Consider the following 23,840-nt stretch of genomic DNA (forward strand, 5'->3'; position numbering starts at 1 on the left):
TCATGATGCAACACTTAGTTGCTTTTAACCTTAGATCTCTTTTCTTATGAGAAGCTAAATAGTTAGGATATGTAATGTTTTACAAATAATAAATGGTGTCTTTATACCATTCAAGCTCTCCTAACCTTTGAAGCTCAGGTGAAGTTGAAACTTTTGATGAATCATTATGACAATTGAAATAAGACCCAAAGCCTTCTCGTTACCTTCTGTCAAAATCTGAGCAAATCTCTGGCCCTTAATGAGCTTAGTGGGTCTACTCTCCAAATCACACTCTTGAATCTTTGTGACCCATCTAGCTCGAGTACCTAAGAAATCAATCTAATTTAATATATCTGAAATCATAGAATGTGGAACAAAAGTAATTACTTTATAATATCCCACATAAGTCCATAAATGCTTAACAGATTTGACCAAGGCATAAGCTTCACTTTCCATAGTACTATAACTTAACTCAGAACTCTCAAATTACCTACTCATAAAAGTGATCGACTTCTCAAGACCTTCCTTATTCTTTTAAAGCAAAACACCTGTAAAAGTATCCTCTGAAGTGAAAGAAAAATTCATAAACTCCTTCAAATAATTTGGGGTAACTAAAACAAGGGTCTTCATGATCAAGCCCTTGATTTCATGAAAAGCCTTCTTTCTTTCATATTTCCATATGAACTTCGCATCTTTCTTCAATAGACTCTGAATATGCTTAACAATCTTCATGTAGTTTGGAATAAACCTCCTAAGAAATTTGATCTTTCCAAGGAAATATTGAAGAGATTTAATATTATGAGGCAAAGGAATCTTCTAAATGGCCTCAACTCTTTTAGGATCAATCTTGATCCCATCCTTAGAAATGATGTGACCAAGTAATTTACCCGCAGTTACTCCAAACATGTACTTAGCGAGATTCAAATAAATCCCAAATTATTTGCACTTATTAAAGATATGCCTAAGATTATGTATATGACTAATACCATCTAGATCATCTTCATATATTTCAAAAGTTTTACCAATTAAACCCTTAAAGGCATAACCCATAGCCCTTTGAAAATTTTCTCCAACATTGGTCAACCCAAAAGGCATCCTAATATACTCAAGCAATCCCCATGGTGTGGTGAAAGTTGTCATATGCCAGTTTTCTTTGTTAACCCAGACTTTGTTGTAACTTGAGAAACCATCTAATAATGACATCATGCATGAACTAGTTACCCTCTACAACATAGTCTCCATATAAGGTGAATGATAATTATCTTTCCTACACGCTATGTTAAAGTTTCTAAAGTCAACACAGCCTAATTGATCCAAATTATTCCTAACAATCACCAAATTTGAACACCATGATGAATGATGAGTCTGCATAATAATTTCAGCTACAAGTATCTTCTGAAGCTCTTTATTAACAAAAGGGGTTAACTTAGGATTGGTTTTCCTAAGTTTTTATGAAATGGTTTAGAATTTTCATCCTTCAAAGGGATAGTATGTTCCATAACATCTTCCACGTAACCTTTTAATTCATCATAAGAAAATGCTAAGACATATGTATATTCGTGAAGTAATTTAATCAATTTCTTACTTTCTTCCTCACTAGCGCCTTTACCAAATTTTACTACCTTTGAATCATCAGAGGTACCAATATTTACTTCAATGGACTCCCCTGGATCAATTTTCTTTTCTTCTTTCATTTTTGTGGCATCATGCCTATCAAAGAGTCAATCCAAGGCTACCTGACCTTTTGGAGTAGGATTTGTTGCATCATCATTCTTAGTATAATTACATCCCTCCTCCTTATAGCCAATGTTAAAATCCTCGAATTCTTCTAAATTATTCAAAAAGCGAACTACTTGACTTTCATCATTAAACACTCGCCAATGTTCAACATAATCAGGAAATGAAGGCATAAAAATGACTTCCATTTTAACTTTATCATTCACCATTCCATCACAAATTTTCAATATGGGTGCGACTATTGCAAGCTCATCAGCATGCCTATTCTTTTCTATAGGGACAGTCTCAAGTTTAAGAGCATCAAAAATTTCTATAGTCACCCCAGACCACATTTTGATATCTCTTAAGCCTATCATTGTTACAAGAAAACTTATTTCTAACTTGCATAACAACAAGGTCAAAATATCCCATGATACTAACTAGCTTAACCCTTAAATATATTTCTAACTCAAGACCCAAAAAAGAGCTTCATACTTAGCTACATTGTTGGCAGCTTCAAGCTCCAATCTATATGAAAATCTAAAAATATGACCAATGGGAGATTTAAGCACAACTCCAAAACCTTTACCATGCCTAGAGGATGCACCATCGAAATACATGTGCCATCCTTGATTTTTTAAACCATCATTTTTTTTCATTCAAAATAACTATAGAGTTAGACAAGACAGAATAGTTCCCAATGCTTTCATTTATAATCTCATCATTTGGCATCTTGGGGTCTTCCACATGAAATCTCCTTTCAGGCTCCCTATCAAGTCTAAAAAAACCACCTCTAGGTGAGGTAATAGTAGAATAAGACCAATTCATCTAAATACTCCCTCCTAGATCAAAAGCCCTCTTCCTTGATAGCAACATACCCCAAGCATTAAGCACATCAATCACAACAATATCCATAACAATCATTATATTAGGATAAACAAACAAATGAACTTGCAAGTCCTTGATCAAACCATGAACTTCAATCCTCTTGGAATCCATGGATAAGATGTTGTGATATGGTATAGAGACTCTTAAGTTAATTTGTTCCATGACCCTCTTGGTCATGACACAAGTTGATGCACCTGAATCCAACATGAAACTATAGAAATGATAACCATTAATAAGAAAGGTAACATAAAATGGTTGATGATCTTTATTATCTAGATCCACACTTTGAAAATACACTGGAGCATCCTCTTTAGGACTTTCTCCGTGAGAAATATTAATTCAAGGAGCATCAATAACCTTCAATAACTTAGAATTTGGAGAGGGAATCTTTAATATCTCTATGGCAGGAACCAAGATTTTTGCATTATTTATTCAGCCTCCCAACTCAATATTTAAACCAGGGTAAGAAACTCTAGGGGCAATCCGAGTCTCACTTTGTTCCTTATTTTTCTATTGATAAGTTAATCATTTGTCCTTCACAATCTCCAAGACCTGTTCCGGAGAGGGTTTCTCACCATACAACTCAGTAACCATGTCCTTCTCATCATTAAAATTATTAATACTATAAGAAGATTGGAGTGTTTTCACATCATGACTTTTTTCCACAGCCTCCATCCAATCCTCCATAGACAAGTGATGTTCTTTACAAACAACATTAATTTGATCACCTTTCTCCGCCATTCCACTATCCATAATTCTCTTCACAATAGGGCATGTAGCCTCATCATGAAGGGAATCACAAGGTCTACAATAAGGTGGAGCTTGCTCAACCAAATTGGTAGACTCAAGCGTATTTGGCGGTCTTTGTTCATTAGGAGATCCCCTCTTTTGCCATGCATTATTACTTTTATTATTCTACAATTTATTTCCTTGAGACCTCTCCACATTAATTAAATGATTCTGAAAGGAATTTATCTAATTCACATGATCAACTTGCATGGTTTTATGAGTTTTTTAATTCTTTAATAGGATCACTTTTAGTTTCTTTAACTTCTTTACCTTTTGACTCATTCTTATGAGGACCCCTAGAAAAACACATAAGTTCAGAATTCCCAGATGCTTTCCTACATTTTTTCCAATTCTTCAGCCAAATCTTGGGTAGCCTTCACGTCATTAGGCTTAGCGTGTCTTAGCTCATAAGAAATATCAGTTTTAAATGCATCAATATAATACACCAAAAGAGACTTTTCGGGAGGCTTATAATCTTGAGGAAAAATTTTAACAATATCATTGAACTTCTTATTGAATTCCTCCATAGTCTCATTTTCATTCTTCTTCATATGACTAATAGTGTTAAGTAAGTTTCTTTCTTCTTTTTTATCTCCATATTTATCGTCAAATGCACTAATAATGAATTGAAATGAATCAAACCTACTATCAGGAAACTCTATGAACCAATTCAAAGCATCCTCCTCGAGATAAAGGATGAAGAGCCTCATCTTCACATCCTCATGATTATAGTTAGCACCAATACACCACTTACTCACGCAAAGGTTAAAATTCCTAACATGATTTTTGGCATTGATTTCTATATTACCTTGAAAGGAAGGCAACTTCTCGATGACCTTTTCCAGAATATCATGCAGATAGAATTGAATGTTAACGAACTTATAGGGGAAAAACATGTCATTCATGATGTATTATTAAGCTTGACCCTGAAAAACTTATGGATATCATAAATGGCTTCATGCTCGAGATTAACAAGAAGTTTGCGAGAAGAGAGCCTTTTTAATCGCACTCTAAAAAACTTTTCAATATCCAAAGTGGGATTAACCAAGCTACTTGGATTCTTTCTAGTATTCACTCTTGTGAAAGATGAAATAAGTGGAATCATCACTCGAACAAAAATCTAGCTCTAGAGATCCAAAATGCTAAAACCAAAAGTTAGTTGAAAAAACAAGTCAAAGAAAACTTCTCCCCGGAAATGGTGCCAGGAAATGTGTCATATGCCGAGTCAAAGATGTCATATGCCAAAAACAAAAAGACTTATCCTCGGCAATGGCACCAGAAAATGTTTCCATGCAAGATGTACACGTAAATGTGGGAAAAAACTTCAACCCCACAAGGTGTAGTCTTTAAGGCACAACGCTCAAAGAAGGGTTTGTCACTTATTCCCAACACTCTTTGTTTAACCTTTCTCCTAGCTAAGCTATGGGGGGTAGTCCCTAAATATGATTATTAAATGAAAACTTGTTGAAGACAATAAGCCTAGGAGACAAAGGGCAAGGCAATTACCATTCAATTTAACTTGATTATAACTTAAATATTAATTTTAAAGTATAGATTTTAAAGATGTATATTCTATGAGATTAATATGGCATCCAACAAGATAAGAGATCAGTGCCTTTAAACAATACTTGCAAAGTAAAATGATCATCAAGTTACAAGATAGGCAATGTTGCAAGACAAGTGTTAGTACAAGATGATAACACAATATTGAGATATGAACAATAAGAATACTTGCAAGTTAAAACTTGTAATTTAATCCAATAGAAGTAATTCAAATGACAAGTACAAGAACAATGCAATTCACTATTGCAAGTAGGATGAAATGCTCACAAATCAACAAAAGGCGAAATGAGACAATGTTAGGTGAATGTGTAGTGCAAGTGATCTTGGTTGATTTTAATTGTATGCCTAAACTATGGTGAGACTTCCACTAAATTTCTCAAAATTTGGTAAGGACTAAGGTGAACTACCATAAGGATAGGACGAGAAGGCGCTCAGTCTATCATTAACGATACCCACCTAGGCTCCTTGACAAGCCATGTGCCTTCATTCCTACAAGGGCTCGGATGCAAGAGAACTGTGAGGTCACGTGTTTTTACCTTTTCTCCAAACTCAAATTTATCAAATTGAATGAAAGTTGGGGAAGGTTGTCCTAAAATTTCTATCAACCAAGCTTATGCTTGGAAGTAAATTTTAGAGATAAAAACCTAGATCTAATATGCAAATGAGATGAAAATGTTAATAGAATGCTTCAATGAGATAAATTTTAGAACAAGATGCTTCAAAGAGTGAAATACCAATCCACTTACAATCAAGATTATGATAAATACTTTGAGCAAAAAATTATAATGAGATTAACTTTTAAACAATGATCAACGATGCAAGTAAAGACTACTCAATGAAATAAAGTGGATTAGATATAAACACAAGTGCTTCAATAGACAATGCTCTTAATGTGGAGTGAGTTATTGCTTAGTTTGAGAATGTCACTTCACTTATGATACTTTTAAGAGTGTTTAAGAGAAATAGAGCAAGTGAGAATTATACAATGAAGCACAAGTAGATGATGGAAAATGAGATTGCTAATTATATCTAATTGTTTGGAAAATATTACTTTAACTAGAATACATATGAGATCAAGACAAGAACTACTCAAATGCAAACTAGATCAAGTAGCCAATAAAATTGCAATATCAATTAGATTAAGTAAATAATGAATTCTAGATCAAATAATGAAGTGAGAGATTTAAATCCAAGATGCAACAAAAATCAAATGAATCTAATGAAAGCAAGAAAATCAAGCTATAGATTAGATCTATGAGAACAAAGAAATGAAAATTAAACTACGTAGTTAGTCACTACCACAAGAAGTCTTCCCTCTAAATAAGTAGATGGGATACCATGGGATTAAATCCCAAGCTCCCCTAAGGAAAAATTCTTTATTATTAGATTACAAATAGAGAAACCCTCTTGAAACAAGAGAGAAGACTTTAAGATCTTGAAGAGGGCTTACAAATCTAAACTTTGAAAACACCAATGCCTCTGCTAAAGCTACAAAATTTTATGAGGAAATATACAAGGTTTTTAACAATGAATTACAAGGAATTTCCTCAACAATTTTATTCCAACTATAATCAAACCCTAGTTGCCCAAAAGGACATATTTCATCACTACCTAGGAGAAAGAAGGCTTAAAAAAAATTACAAATTTTATTTACAAGCCTTAATAATCAAATCTCCTCCAAAATTTGATGAAAAACCCCTTCAAAAAATTTGATTTTCTTACTATAAGGCCTCATTTGGAGACATTCGCACATAGGTCCTCTTGGGCTTGTGGCTAAGGAGAAAAAAGGCCAAAAATTCCTGTGACTACCCAAAAAAATATGATTTTAAATCTTAAAGTTGCAAAAAAAAACAAAAATCTTTAAAACCCTTCGTTTTAGAGGCTAGAAAAGGCCTCCTATGCTTGCTTGTGGGAGAAATAGTCTCCAAAAATGAAAAACAACCCTCCAAAAATATAGATCAAGCTTCAAAAAAATTAATCTTGGAATTCCAAGCTCCAAAGGTGATTCTCCTACCAAATCAGACCTCAAAACTTTATCAAACCCTAGCCATCTAGGGTATACACAAAAGAAGATAAGAGGAGAGCTTTTATAGCCACAATCAAGGGTGATTGATCTTCCAAAAAAAATAATTTCTCTTAGATATCCCAACGATCCACCTACAAGAAATATTTATGGAGGAAACCCAAGATAAAACCCTCCAAATTGAGCTAGATCTACACAAGCCAAAGAGACTAGAAACAAGTATATACAAGTAAATAAATTTATAGATGCAAGGGTTAGATCTATTTACAAAATATATCTACAAATTTACAAATCTACTAGATCTAAGAAGTATGAGTACAACTCCACTTCTTGATTAGTAGGAATAAGCTCTTAAAATAACATATTATTCAGTAATACAACAGCGCTTTAAAATGGGAGAAAATTGAAGATAAATAAAATTTTCCTTTAGAGCAAATTGCAAGAAAACTCCCTCAAAAAAAAATAGTGTGATAAGTCTTTGAGATGTGCCAATGTGGGTTCTTCAGCTCTTATGTCTTGAGAGTTGGTTAGTTTAGCCGAAGATGTCCCCAAGTGCTCAAGGTCTGATTCAATAAATTAATTTCTACACACTTCCAAAAATATTTCTTAGATTCACAGGGATTAGATAGCATAGTGAGAAGGAAGTATAGGGAGTCAACCGAAAACCCACTATATATGCCCAATCTAAAGTGTTTTTCCAATCCAAATAATGATGCAAGATAATTATACACCAATAAATCAAAATGACAAATGGAAATAACTAGTTATAAAATTAGTGGGTTCTCCCTTGAATGGATTTGTTACAATTGCGATAGCAAGAGGAAATCGGGGAGAGGCTCTGCAACTTGACCTAGGGTTGGCATTAGGGTTTTGATGTTGGGCACCTGGCGGGATGCGCAGGGGGGAGTGATACTCCCTCCTACAGTCAAGTAGTTACGGATAGAAGCAAGGACGCGGGAAAGCAACGTTTCAAGAAACCTATGGAGTGAGGCAAGTAACATAGAAATATTGGGAAGAAACAGACCTCATGAACAGGAAGGGGATTAGCAGGAAGCTAGTAAGGAGAAGGAGAAAGGGGGTAGTAGTCAAAAACCTACTTCCATAAGGACAACTGGGGTCTGTAAACCCAAGTCGAACATTATTCCTCGGGTCATCTTAAGCGACCTAGAGCTACAAGCGCATAGGGATCATATGACGGAATATGTGATCATATGCAAATTCATGGGGATATGGCCGACGGAGAGGGCATTGCACGTATGGATAAGGAGACACTAGAAGCCAAAGGGGGAAATACGCCTTCATCTGGGATATAAGGTCTTCTTCATAGTAGTATTCACAATCCTAGATGATAAAGACAGAGTGTTCAAAGGAGGACCATATTTCTACGTTGCTGCAGGCCTCTACATGTGGCCATGGACGATGAAATTTGTCCCGGAACATGAGACATTCACATCGGTACCGGTATGGATCAGACTATACTCCCTTCCTCTAGATTATTGGCTACCGGAATCTCTAAAAACAATAGGCAACAAACTGGGGCATTTTCTAAAGATCTCATATGCAACTCTGAAAGGAACCTTCACCCGGATATGTGTGGAAATGGACTTATCTGGAGCACTTCCGAACGCGATAATTTTAGAAGTATATGATGAAGAATGGGTGCAGGCAGTGGACTATGAGCATATCCCATTTAGGTGCCACAAATTCCATGAGCATGGGCATCTATATAGAGACTGCCCAACAAACAACATGGGTAGAAATGTGAAAACCACTATGGATAAAAATCCTGATGGTTCTACCAAGGTTGGGGGAAAAGGGAAAGGCAGAAAACGGCCGCAAAAGAAGATCAATGAGGAAAGACAACCAAGCCACAATAGCTTTAAGATCCTATAATAAGAAGAAGGAAACAAAGAAACAAACCAGGAAATGGAGAACATTATCATTGAGAAGGAAAGGGATGACAGCATGGAAGACATCATAGAAAACAGCCAGCAAAAGGATGACCTGCCAAATATTATGGAGATAAATAGGGACTATGAGATGACTCCAAGTGAGCTGAGAATGGAGGACCATGAACTGCAGGAGATTCTAGATAAGGAAAATCTTTTTTCTATAAAAATTTCTGGAACAAGGGACGACCAAAGGAGTGGACTCCCTGCCAAAAGAGGAATATGATAGGGTTCAACAGCTCTTCCTATGGAGATCACAATCGAAGGGATCTAGAGTCAAAAGAAATCATGAAAGACAGGAGCATAGAGGGGTCAAAATGATGGAGGAGACATAGGCACAATCTCCAAAGAACCCAAGCAGGAAAAGAGGAAGAAAAAGAGAGATTGAGTTGTTGAACGAATGTGGGAAACTATTTATTAACTCGGGTAAGATGAAAGATCTCACCAGTTACTCCTTTACAAACCTTTCTTAATGAAGCTCACAACCTGGAATATTAGAGGCATAGGAAATAGAAGGAAACAAAGAAATCTCAGTAATAGAATAAAAGAAGAAAAACCAGATATGGTTTTTATTCAGGAGACAAAATGTTTGATGGATAAGATTAGAGAAATTCATAATAAATGGCTAATAAAGTATGATTATCTAGAGGTTAAAGAAAAAAACTCAGTGGGGGGGATTCTCACGTTATGGGATCCCCAGAAATTTGGAATCTTGGATGCTGAGGCATCTAGGAACTATCTTTCTTTGGTGTGTCAACCTTTAGGCGATAAGGAGATATACATGATCACAAATGTCTATGGACCTTAAAAGCAAGAAGACAAACTCAAGCTTCTCACCTCCCTTGAGGAACTAAGAGCAAGACACCCTAATATGCCCTAGATCATTGCAGGAGATTTCAATATGATAAGATCTCTCACAAAGAAAAAAGGTGGTATCAAACAGCTAGGTAGAGACTCCATGGCCTTCCAAAACTTCATAATGAACATGGGGTTAGTGGACACTGAAACAATAAATGGGACCTTCACCTGGAACAACAAGAGGGGAGGGGCTTCACAAGTCGCCTCTAAACTAGATAGATTTATTATTTCAGAGGACCTCTTTCTCTTAGGCCCTGCCATGACAGCTTCTATTCTTCCCTTTGGAGGTTCGGACCATTGGCCTGTACAGCTGGAAGCCACTTTTATGGGTACACCAAGAAACAGACCTTTCAGGTTTGAAAATGCCTAGCTCTCTCACCCTGAATTCACCAGTAATATTGACAAATGGTGGAGAGAGGATCTGAACATTCAAGGCACTAGAATGTTCCTACTCTAACATAAAATTAAACATTATCAAAGCCAGGCTTAAAGATTGGAACAAAAAGGAATTTGGAAATATCTTCAAAGCCAAAAGAGAAGCTGAGAAGAAACTCCAAGAGATCAAGTAGAATAGCATCACAGAGAGCTTTACCAAGGAGCATAAAAAGCTAGCTGATTCTTTGTAGGAAGAATGGGAATATCGGTGCTTTCAAGAAGAGATTTTCTGGAGACAGAAGTCAAGGATATAGTGGATTAGAGAAGGAGAAAGAAACATGAAGTTCTTTCATAAATCCACCATGGATCACAAGGCACACAACAGAATCACAAAGCTCAAAGATTCTCAAGGGAGAGAACTCGTCTCTCACAAAGACATGGAATCTGTCCTTGTACATTTCCTTAGTATAGTAGAGGAACCTCTGGAGAATAGATCCAGGTTCATCAACCATTTCACTTTGTATATCCCTCGGCTGGTTACCAGAGAGGACAACCACAATCTTAACAAGCCAGTGTCAGAAGAGGAGGTAAGTGAAGTGATCAATGAAATGCAAAATGGAAAATCTCCATGCCCGGATGGGTTCAAGGTAGACTTCTTCAAAGCCTGCTGGAAAACAGTCAAACAGGATATCCTTGAGGTGGTGGAAGACTCAAGAAGGTACAGAAGGGTTCTGAAGGCTTTTAATGCTTCCTTCATAGCTTTGATCCCAAAACAAGAAAAATTCATGACTTCGGTTTCAGACCCATAGCTTTATGTAATGTGGTGTATAAAATTATTTCCAAGGTGATCGCTAATAGACTCAAGCCCCTTTTACCAACTCTCACCTGAGAGGAGAAAACGGGCTATGTGGAAGGAAGACAAATCCTCAATAACATCATCCAAGCTCATGAGGTGGTACACTCTCTCAAAAGCAACAAACAAGCTGGTATGATCATTCAGCTGGACCTACGCTTACGACAAGCTAAGTTGATCTTATATAAGGGTAGTTGTAAGAGCCTATGGCTTCGACCAAAACTGGATAAGATGGGTTATGGCACTAGTTACCACGACCAATTTTTCCATCCTGCTTAATGGTGCTCCTTCATGACTCTTCACACCCTCCAAAGGTCTCAGACAAGGGGATCTGCTCTCACCCTTCCTCTTTGTTATCATGATGGAAGGGCTAGGCAAAGTGATTAAAATGGAAAATGCTGAAGGAAGAATACAGGGTATCAAACTCACCTTGGATGGATCGGCAAACACTCATCAACAATTTGTGGATGACACAATGCTGCAAGGCATACCCACAGTCAGGGAAGCCAGAACGATCAAACATATCTTAAATGACTTTGCTATGGCAGTTGGTACAGAGGTAAGCCTAAACAAATCAAAAGCTTTTTTCTTTAACACTAACATTGCTATTCATAGAAACATCACTAGAATTCTTGGGTTTCAAAGGGACCAGCTACCTTCCAAGTATCTAGGCATGCCTCTCACAGATAAACCTCTAAGCAAGGAAGTGTGGGAGCCAATAATAAATAAACTTCAGGGCAAGATCAGAAAATGGACATGTAGGTCTTTAAATTTGGCGAGGCACCTTGTGCTCACACAAGCTATCCTGTAGGAGATTCCCATGTTCATGTTCTTAGCTCTTCCTGCTCCTAAAGGAATTAAGCAACAGATCAAGAGCATACAAAGGGATTTTCTATGGGGCAGAGGAGAAGAGAAAAAGAAATGGGCTTTAGTAGCCTGGGACAAGATCTGCAAACCAAAGAGCCATAGTGGCTTGGGGCTTCATGATCCTGAAACCCTCAGCAGAGTTTCAGGAGCTAAACTTTGGTGGAGGTGGATCAAGGAATGGCAACTCCCTGGGCTAAGCTTTGGAAACAAAAATATGCCAATAATTGGCAAGGAGAAGGATCACATTATAATGTTAGACCATATTAAGGACTCCCACATTTGGAACCTTGCCTGGGAAAATAAAGGTATTGTTCAGCAACATAGTTTCTGGGAGATTCGAGTTGGGAACCTAGCACGATTTTGGGAGGATAACTGGCAACAGGAACCCAACTTGTATAAGGATGAATTAGTAGCTCTCAAGAATGACATAAACAACAAAGGTCTACTTATGGTAAATTACTTCTGGGACTAGGTAAGGAACAATGGAAAATGGAGAATTTGGAAGGATCTAGGCCACAGTCAAGAGAGCCCTCTGAAGGCCCAGGCTAACTCTCTTGCTCAAGATCTATAGCATAGGAGGATTCTAGTATCCTCCTTGCCTAACCAAATAAGATGGGGAAAGAACATTGAAGGAAACTTTAACCTCAAAGAAGCTAAACAGGTAGTAACAGGATTTAACTACATAAACCCTGATCAAGTTTGGAAGAATCTTTGGCAGAGCCCCCACTGGATGAAAATAAAGTTATTTATTTGGCTAGTTCATCAAAGGAAAATTTTAACTTGGGAGAATCTCCTAAAAAAAGGCTTCACTGGACCATCCAAATGTTACCTTTGTGGCTCACAAGAGGAGATGATGGATCACCTTCTCAACCTCTGCCCTTTCACCTCTACCATGTGGGAATGGGTGGCCTCAATCTTTAGGCACACTGATAGGGATAGACTCAGCATCTCCAACACTTTGAAGAATTGGAGGAAAAACTTCTCAGGGAATGAAATCATTAATAAAGCTTGGACTCTAGTTCCAGGCTTTGTCATCTGGGATGTTTGGAAAGAACGTAATAGTCGGATCTTCAAGAACAAAGCAAGCAAGCCCTAGCACATAATTGACCAAATTTTAAGGCAGCTCAAAGACATAGTCAGAAGCTTGTTGAGGGAACTCTCTAAGGACCCTCCTCTGCCCCAAGATGCGTGTACTCTACTGCATTTGGGTCTTCAATCTATAGGCCCACAGTGTAGAAATTTTGAATAATTTAACACATATTCACAGAGATTATCATGATCATACAATTATAAGCGAAACATGTATAATACATAATCTCCTCTACGTTGATCATCAATTTACAGAATCAGAAACATTCACAGGCACACATAGAAGCATCAATCAAACTCATTAACACAGTATGTATCCCGGGGAAAGCATCTCGCTAAAAACCCCACACTATCTATATATTATATTGATTGAATCATGTAACATTACAAAGTACAATGCTTATCACAAGCAATCCAATACCAGCTCCACCTGTTACACACAATACAGCTCAGATCTGATCTCCAAATCTCCCCCGCTGCTTGCCTGCCTCTCCAGCTCAATACCTGCTCAAGAACTGATGAGAATGGCCTACCAAATTCGTATTTGACCTGCAAATAATCACTCACACTCTGTTGGACGTGAGCACAAGCTACAATTCTTGATATTGGCCAATTCATTGGCATACTCAATCCCTCTTATTGTGCAAATCATCATGCACGGCTATAGTCACAACTGATAGCAATCTGATTCTCTAACACCTGTCCCTGCTGAACTGAACATGCACTGACATGCAACTGAATTAATTAATAACTAATTCACCCAACTCATCTCTAGTCTATTGATCAGTTAGACTAAATACAACTAGTTTAACAAGGCTAAACTGAACACAACTCCATCAACTGCACCTCCAGTCCACTAAACTCAATTCACTTGAGTTCTAACTGAAGTCCTGCATGCAAATATTATTCATCCCATAGGTAACCACGTATTTCCTTCTGGGATCTGCATGTACCACATCCATAGCTCATCCTGAAGTGCTCCAAGAGAATAAGATCAAGTTTATAGTCCAAATATTATTATGAGACAATAATATTTGACTTTTCTATTTTTGACAGCCAGTCTAAAAATAGACTTTGATCACTCACATTGTGATCACTCACACTGTGGTCACCCACACTGTGATCACTCATACTGTGATCATCCACACTGTGATCATCCACACTGTGATAAAAAATAGAACTTGCGCCATAATTTGCCTGCGAGCCCACTTAGTGAAGGCGACTCCTTTCCACTAAGCTCCATCATCTTGTTGCATTCTCAACAAGCATTTCTTGTTGCACACTTTTCAACACTACCTCTCAACAAGAAAGGCTTCCTCTCAAACCCGATCCTGTAACTCTGGAATATTCTCCATGCAACACATCTGGCCGGTCCACTTGCTCTATCATCAAAGTCTCTGACTGCTATTGCCTCTGTCAACTAAAACTCTGCATCTCTGTGCTCTTCAGTATCTGACTACTCTAGCCTCTATCACTTTGATATCTAACTGCATCTGTGCTGTTGTTGGTTCTATCTCCCAGCATTGCATCTGCACTGCACCTCCCAACTGACCTCCCTGTTGGGCTAGAAACATCCTCTGATGTTGAAGCTCTACCTAGTGCTGAAAAGTGCTCCCTCTCTGACATCTGCACTACTGCAACATCTCCATGCATCTCGCACCATTGCACACCTCTCTGTGCCACCTAGCACTGTGCAAAACATTTTGCCTCTCGCATTACTACAGCTTGCTAGCTATGCGCTGTCGTGGGATTCCCTACATTGTCGCTCTCTCTGCCGATCCATCCACATCTGTCTCTACCCAATCAGTCAGTTCCTGCTACTACACATCTGGGGCTCCCGTAGCAAGGTCTCATCCAAGAGGTTGGGTACCTCAAGGATCCTGCCCCTCCTCCTTGGGACAATCAATCCACATCAACCCACCTCCTACCTGGAGGTATGGATGCATGTGATCCCTCAGCCCACCTGGCTCGAAGTTTCCCCCTACTGGAGGTCTCTGGATGAGTAGATGTCTCTACTTGATCTCCTCTCAGCTTCCCCTATTGTGGCTCCTCCACAACCTCCCGAAGCTGCTGCACCAATCATGGCTCCTCCACAATCGTCTGAGACTTCTTTTGGCTCTGCATGTTGAGAGGTAATATACGCTCCCTCTCAACCACCAAGTCTCCATCAGTTGCCTCGCTACTCAAGGCTTTGCATGCATCTTGAACCTCAAGAGCATACAGGTTCCTGACCCGTGAACCAATCTCATGACAATGAAATCATCTCACCTTCGACTTGTCAACCTTCTTCCCATCACTGGAAGAACAAGATTCAGAAAGAGAAACCTTCTCCTTCCCCTTCTTCACCTTACTTGCTAAGGCAAAGTTCTCCTCGTCATGCATAGATGAAGAACTGCCTCTGGTGCTCCGTCTAATCTCCTCTTGCATCAAATCCGACCATGGTCGTTCCCAATTTGGCAGTTTCTCCCTTCCATTCACTGAGTCCTGGTAGCTATGCCAACTCTTAGGAAGGTCAAGGAGTGCTAGACTCACCATCCTCATCCGACAGTCACCCCCACACTTCCCAGCTCATCCTGGCATTGGGTGAACTTTGTGAGATACTGGGGCATACTGTCTCCATTCTCACACTTAATGTTTCTGAGTTTTATCTCTTGCTTTGGAATTAAATTTGAATTCCACCAGCACAAAACTCAACCGCTTCCGATCTAGAATTCGTGAGAAAACAATATTTCTTGTATAGAGATTGACTATGTTATCTCAAAATCAGACCCTGGAAGGCTGCTGACCAGGAAGACTTCAAGTAACTATTTCAAACCAATCTTTTGACTAAGGTTTAGCCTCCTTAGCCTGAGAGGGCTCTCTCAAAAGGTTATTGATTTTTGATTAAAAAAAAATAATAATAATAAGAGGGCTAACTCTTGTGAAATAACAGTGACAAATATGAAGGTTGGACAAACATTACATAAGTTTCCATTGGGCCTATGGAGTCAATAAAACCTCAGCAAATAATGATACAGCCTTTACATAGAAGTCAGGGCATGTGGCATTTAAATGTTCAAAACACAACTCTTATAAAACCACAGTTCATGAATGTGTACAGGAAATCAGAGCAGCATAAGTGAATTCTGAGTGATTACACATCTATGCAACTGTAAAATAAATCAAGGATAAAGTAAACCACACATCTTAAACATAGAAACACTTTATGAATCCTGAGAAGAAAAACAGTTCTATTGTATTACTGAACTTTGTCTTTCTACATAAGCCAAAACAGTACTCTGTTTTATAAAATCTCCAACCCTCATTACATAGATGTTCTAGCTATATATAGAATCCTTATTCTAACTACTTCGAGCTTCCTCCTCCAGCATAAGGGGAACTCGATAACTTCCTCTAATGACACCTATTAGCTATTGAACTAACTAATAATTACAATAAGGAACTGACTGTAGTGTTTAAGAGTTCTAAATTAACTATGACTCTAACTCCATTTTGCATGCATAAGGACTTCTTCTTATTCTCTGACACCTGGTCCTCTTTCGACTTGGCTGAGTTGGATGTTTAATACTCCATAGTGATCTTGAACGCTGAACCTTTCAACTGCTCAGAAGTATTAGGAGATTTCCCTTACTTCTCGGCTCCAGTTTTCCTCAAAATGCTCGAATGTACCAAGCATGTTTCTAGCCTTTAATAACCCATAATATGGAACACTGCCACGTTCTGGATGTGTTGTGAGCTGCATCGATTGACATGTGTGCAAGCAAAAGGTCCTTGTATGCAAAATATTTGCTACCTCTTGAACGGTGACAACGGGGATATCACAGAACTTTAAAAATGGGTTGAAATATTCCACCTTTTTAAATCCTCCACCTGTCTTGTTTTGATTGGCTATTGTCGTTCCCGCTGATATCTTGTATACCCTTTTGGCATTTCCTTTTCAAAATTTTCGCTCAAAATACAAATATTGCATGTTCTGTGTTAAAATCATCACCTTCAGCAGTTTCGTAGCGCGCTACGAAACTGCTGAATTATTTAAAACAGCATGCCTTTACCCGAGACCTTTATCACCGAAACATTTGATTGCCAAAACTCCCTTCGACTTTTCATATAATAGCAGGGATTTACATGTCTTCAAAAACAGTAAGACTAAGCAAATTTGACAAAAACTTGGAACAAAACCTCCCTTTGAAAAAGAAAATTCATTTGGCAGCTAACTGGCTTAGCTGTACCTTCAGGTCTTCAATCTTCTTCTTCAGAGCTTTATTCTCAGCTCTTAATTGCATATTTATTTTTCTAACGAACTGGGCCTCTTTGATGGCTGGTACTGTCCATGTGTGAAATTGTGCATGGCCATCAACTACTGAATTCAACTGGTTTTGAAAGGTTTCAGTTCCACCCCACAGAGCTTTACGATATTTTGTATACACATCTGCATGCTTTCTAACTGCTTGCTTCAGTTTGGCAATCTCATATTGGGCTGCTTCTAATTGGCTCTTCATGACTGCTATATTATCTTCTTGAGATGTGATGATTGTTCTGCTTGCATTATTTTGCCTAACTCTCTCGATTGCCTCTATCTTTGACAGTGCTTCTTTTACTTGCTTCCTTGTAATAGGTCTTCTGGGTTTTAAAATGAATTCTTCACCTGGCTCATCGAACTTGAGCTTTTTTGAGGCTTTAGACTTCTTGGCAGTTTCTGGTGATGACTGTGTCAAATCAATATGGACTGGTTCAAACTGCTCGAATTCAATGGCCTGTAATAAATCATTCAAGCTTGCCTTAGACACTGGGCTCTCATCAACAGCTATGGCTTTACCCTTTTCTTTGTTTATCTGGCTTCTTGTCCTTACTCTTGAAACTGCTTCAGCTCTACTTGTTTCAGGAACAGTCTTCTTATCATGAGTTTTTTCCTTTGTTGATTGCTGAGGTTGATCCTGAATGATTAGTGGCTTCACTGGTTTGCTTAGCTGTGTCTTGGTTTGCTTTTTAGCTCTTGCTTCCTTTTGGAGCTCAGCTATTGTTAATTCTCTGGCTGGTTGTGGTGTAAGGCCAGTCTTGCTTTGAAATCCAGCCATGAAAATAAACGAATTCCAGTCTCTGCCTATCTTTTGGAGGCCATCTAACACTAGCAACTTAATCAAACCATGATGAAACAAAGAGGTTTCACAGTCCTCTTTCCTTAGCTGCACTTTATCACACATTTTCCTCAGATTGCGAAACAAATAAAAAGGAATGTCTATGGAGATTTTTCCCGTGAAATGCAAGAGCAGTTTGAAATGGTAAGAATAGACCTTATTGTACCTTCCTTCACAGGTCAAGTATTTCTGAATGCAGGTGAGAAGAAGAGCATAATGTTCCTTGACATAATTTCTGGGCACTGCTTTTGTTAAGTCTTCATTTACATATGCCTCTTTTAAAAACTCTTTACAAGGGTTCATATCAAACTTAAAATTTTTAAACCATTCTTCCCGTCCTCGTGGGATCTCTGTCACAGCAGCTATGGCTTCTAGAGAAACTTGGACTTCTAGCATAGCTATCTTTGAATTTAAACCAGTGAAATTTAGCGCAAATTCTTTGGTTACCTGCGCATGTCCTCCTTGTAGCTTCTTGCAAAAGTTCCAGCAGCCGGCATCTTTGAATGCTTTCTTCATGCCTTCATCCCTTAACGCTATATCCAAGCCCTCAGGTTCAGTCCTCTGGCATTTACCGGATCTGTGCTCTTTTCTCTCCATTTTCCTTTCAAAATCTTCACACACACAGAGTCTAACAGCTTCAGTTGCAATGGTAGTTCAGTTCCTTTTAATTCAGCCTCGCTTGAAATCAGGCTCGCTTGAAAACAGCCTCGCTTGAAATCCAAATTCTTTGTCACTCATGCAGCACTTACGACTATCATTAAGTACATGCACGGTAAAATCCCTTAGGAATGATATTTTTGTGCATGTTGACAGAGCTAGTAGTGGGATAGCGGCAAATGAGTGTTCAAACGTGATACGAGAGATACAAAAACTGACATGAGTGGACACAATTGATGACTCGGATAACAGACTTGACCTTTCAGGAAAGATTCGCTGCAAAAAGCACGAATCCATGATTTCGCAGCGCTGTTAGTTTGAAATTCTAATAATGCGCTGCGAAACGGCCTAATCATGACGCGCTGCGAAATTGCTAAACCATAATTGCGCTGCGAAACTGGCCAATGGGATTTATGCTGCGAAATCACTAAAAGACACGATGACTCGGACATGGATAAGACATGACTATGGAACAATGATGGATGAATCAGAACCAATGGGAGTCGAGTATGGTTTAAGTTAAGAACTTTAACACTCAAATCCTAAGTAAGACATATAAAACGAAATCAACTTGACACAGACCTTTGTACTTGGACTAGGACAAACAACTATATGCATAAAAAAATTTCTTTAGTTCTAAGTGATAACAGACTATATGGGCATTCACCGGATATCTCACCTTCCAAAGGAAGGATGAATCCAGAGGCTACCTGGCCCGATTACAGACTCTGCCTGAAGAAATAGAATGTAAACACTTCATGAATAGTAGATCTGATGATCAACAGTCGCTTGATATCCTGTAAAAATCTCTTCTACAAATCAAGCAGCTTCGATACCATGTAGAAACTTTTTCTACAATTATCTAGCTCTGATACCATGTAGAAATTTTGAATAATTTAACACATATTCACAGAGATTATCCTGATCATACAATTATAAGCGGAACATGTATAATACATAATCTCCTCTACGTTGATCATCAATTTACAGAATCAGAAACATTCACAGGCACACTTTTCAACACACAGAGCATAATCAAGGGTGTGAACCAAACAAATGCAGATATAAATATTTTGAAGCCTCCTCCACATGGTTTCTTAAAGGTCAATATAGACAGAGCATCTAAGGGCAACCCAGGGTTAGCTAGTTTTGGGGGTGTTATAAGAGATGAACAGGGTCAAATAAAGGAGATATTTCATGGCCACCTAGGGAAGGCCACTAATAACATGGCGGAACTCATGGGCTTAGAGCAATGCTTGGAAATTTTGGTGGATTCAAATTCACACAATGTCATCATTGAAGCAGATTCGGAATTGATTATTAGAGCGGCCAAGAAAATATGGAATGGTACATCACCTGATAAAGATTCAAAACACTAGAGGCTATTGCAGGTCTTTCACTGTATCCATACCCACCTGCAAACCTTAAGAATTGTAATCTTTGTCCATGTGAAAAGAAAAGCTAACATGTTAGCTGATCATCTGGTGAATGAAGGAGTGATTAATAAGGAAAGGGACACCCAGCACATTTGGGAGTTGTTACCCACAGGGAAACTGTTAGAGGATTGTCTTTGTCAGGCTGCCAAAGATAGGGATTGATGGATTGACAGGATGGATCGAAGAGGCTCAGGAGACAGGTGAGAGGATAGGGAAGCCTAAACTATTTTCTTGTTGTTTGGTAGCAGTCCGCAGATTATATTGGCATTAGTATTCCATTGGATTTGAGCGGATGGTTGAGATCAGCGAAGGAAGACCAAGGATGCAGTGGTGTGAGGACTGATTCTGGACTGATAGATCTAGGTTGAGATAGATCTATGGTGTTTGGGCGATGAAGTTACCCGACAGTTAACGAGCAGAAGCGGGTTGGAGAAAACCACAAGTGGATTTCGGGCAGAGGAAAGGCCATAAACGGTATTTCCCTGTTGGCTCCAATTCCACTCACACAGTGACAAGTACCAGTGAGGTGAGAGAGGGAAACCGGTTTTTTCAGGCAAACTTGGAGTGCGCAAGTTAACCGTGCAAAATATGTGTGAGCCATTAGATCTGGGGGAGTGAGATCGATGATTGACAAACGAGGAGCAAGTCTCGAAGTCGGGAAGTGTTGTGACCATTGGATCTTGAATAGATCAACGGTGGAGAGGTGTCGATGTTTCCTTGGTGGGGCGGATTTCAAACTTTGTTGAGAACTATGGTTTGTGTTTTCGTCGGGTCCGGGTTGGTAGTAGCGGGTTGGAGAAACCCACGAGTGGATTTCGGGCAGAGGAAAGGCAGTAAGTGGTAATTCCCCTTTGGCTCCAATTCCACTCACACAGTGACACGTAGCAGCAAGGTGAGAGAGGGAAACCGCTTTTCAGGTGGATTTGGGGTGCGCAAGTTAACCGTGCGAAAATCATGTGAGCCGTTTGATCTAGTGGACCGAGATCGACGGTTGATAGAAGAGGGCAAGTTTCGAAGTCGGGAAGTGATGGGACCGTTAGATCTTGAAAAGATCAACGGCGTTAAAGAGCCGACGTTTTTTTCAGAAGGGTGGTCTTCAAACTTTTTAACTGAGGTTTTTGCTATCGTCGGGTCCGGAGCAATGGTCTGGAGCTTAGCGGATGCCCTTCAGTTGTCTGTGGATGACAAAGAGCCCTTGGGTTTTTAACACTCCTTCCTGTTTAATAGGTTTTGAAATTCTGGGGGCTTTGGTTTGTTTCCTATTGTTGGCATTCCCACAACAGGCTAGTTCTTGTTTTGGTCTCTGCACTTGCATAGACGTGTAACATATGTAATGTACTAGTTCAGTTAATAGAAGGCTCCATTCTTACTTGACCAAAAGAAAGAACAAGTTATAACATTAGTAGAATATGAAGCACATAAATTAAAACAACATTACAATAAAAGCCTGAAGAATAACAGCACAACTTTTCCCCAAAGACTTTCTTTTATTACTCAGAAAAAAATATTACAAATCCAGTGGAGCTTCACTTAGCCAAGAGCTCGAATTTTTTCATCTATTACAATGAGGAGCTTAGAGCTCAATTTATAGAAAATATGAGAGTATGTCTTCACTCCAAGTGAAACGATTAGTTTCCTTGAGAAAATGGCTAGTCCCAAGGTTGATCCATGTCAAAATAATCTCTTCTCTTGATCATCAGCGCAAATCTAGATGAAGGAGTTCGATTTGCCTTTATAGATAGAGGAGTTGGATTGACCAAATTTTGAATTATGGACCATAAAAATATTTGTATCCCCTTTGTCTCAAAAAACTTTCATTCAATCCAAATTCTATGGACCATCTTCCTTAGAAGTTTGATTTTTTCTAGGTGGTGGGTCTTTTTCCTTGGACCATCGAATTTTTCCTTAGACCACTGCTTCTTGGAAAATGGAATTCCCATAAATTTGATTTAATTTTAGTATTTGCGAATATACATCTTATTTTTTTATAATTTTCACTTGGAGAGAATTATTCTTTTTATCTCATTTTAATTTTCTAGCTAATTTCCGACTAATTATTTGTCACTTTTTGCCAAAAATTAGAAAATGTGAATTTTGAGGGGTCTAGACATTTTTCCATCCTCAAAGTGTGTCTAGATAAAAATTTGAGGTGTTGAGATCTAATTTTGAGCACTCATACCCCCTACAACTTCTATAGACAACACTTTTTACATTTTACATCAAATATTACATAAAAATCTCATTTAGTGAAGAAATTTTGACAATTAAAAACTAACCCCTAAACACAATGAAATTCTGCAAAACTTCAGATATGATCTAGTATGGTATTTTACATTGACTCTATACACTAGGACTCGTTGAAGACCTCACCATTAAGCGTCACCCTAGCTTTGGGGATGTGTGGGAGAAAAACTTAAGCAATTATTTAGTGTTGACAAACACGAACAATTAGCTAATGAAAAAAACTCCCTAGAGTGAAAACTCTTTAGCAAAAATCTTAAGCTACCTAGGTGTGTTACATGGATTTATATTCATCATACTATAATCATTTTTACATCATCCCCACTAGGCTGTAGAATTTGAATTACAACATGATGACCAAAAGTTGCATGATGATGAAGAATTTCTGAAAATCCTGACTTTCTGAACATGATGGAAAGTTATGAGATGTGCTTTGGCATGGAATCTCTGACACTTCATGTGTTTGACCCTTGAGTGGTCAACAATACCCTCTGGCAACAAATGTGATTCTCTTGAATTCAAAATGAGAAAAATGAGTGGTGATCCTTTGCAAACAGTAATAATTGCTTACCATGCCACTTTGAAACTTGTACTTAATTTGCTAATTGTTCTAAGATTGCTTTCTTCATATTTTTTGAACTAGAACTTGTTAATGAAAATTATGAGCCATCACTTGAGTCTCGTATTGTTTGGTATGTTCTGTTATGAAACCAGCTCAAGAAAAGATAGAAAAGATAGATCAACGCCTTAGAATTCAGCCTCTTCGAGGGGGCAACCTCCTTTACATTACATAAATGAACAATTCTTGGATGATTCAAATGACAAAACCTCCTTTCTATATATAGGAGACTAAGGAGTCACAATATAACCCAGCCGACCTAACAATAATAATATAAAGCCACAAAAATACAATAGAGGGATTCTATGGGGCACAGTAATAACAATATGGGGATAATAGGGGCACAACAATTTTAATAAGGGTTACAACTACAATAGTAATGGGGTAATCACTACTATTATAGGGACCCAACATGCCCCACTCCTTCAAAAAAGTGTTGTCCTCAACGCTTGAGAAGTTCTGGATGCTTCTGTATAAAATTCTCATCCTCCCATGTGGAATCTTTAGCGGATAAGTTCTTCCACTTGATAAGATACTCCGAAATTGATCGATTTCATAGTTGTCGAGTTCTTGTTTCTGTGACTGCTTTTGGTTCCAATATAATTTTTCCTTCCTCGTCAAGTTCTGGCAATATTGTTTGAACTGGGAACTTGTCGCCTATAACCTTCTTTAAACATGAAACATGGAAAATTGGGTGCAATCGAGAAGTTGCAGGAAGCTCCAATTTGTATTCCATAGTACCAATATTTTGCAACACCTTGTATGGACCATAATACTTTGGTGATAATTTATTATCCTTCTTA

The sequence above is a fragment of the Pinus tabuliformis genome, chromosome 8 (assembly GCF_031772625.1).
Source record: "Pinus tabuliformis cultivar Carrire ecotype Pingquan chromosome 8, CPIR1, whole genome shotgun sequence".
In the NCBI taxonomy this organism is placed as follows: domain Eukaryota; kingdom Viridiplantae; phylum Streptophyta; class Pinopsida; order Pinales; family Pinaceae; genus Pinus; species Pinus tabuliformis.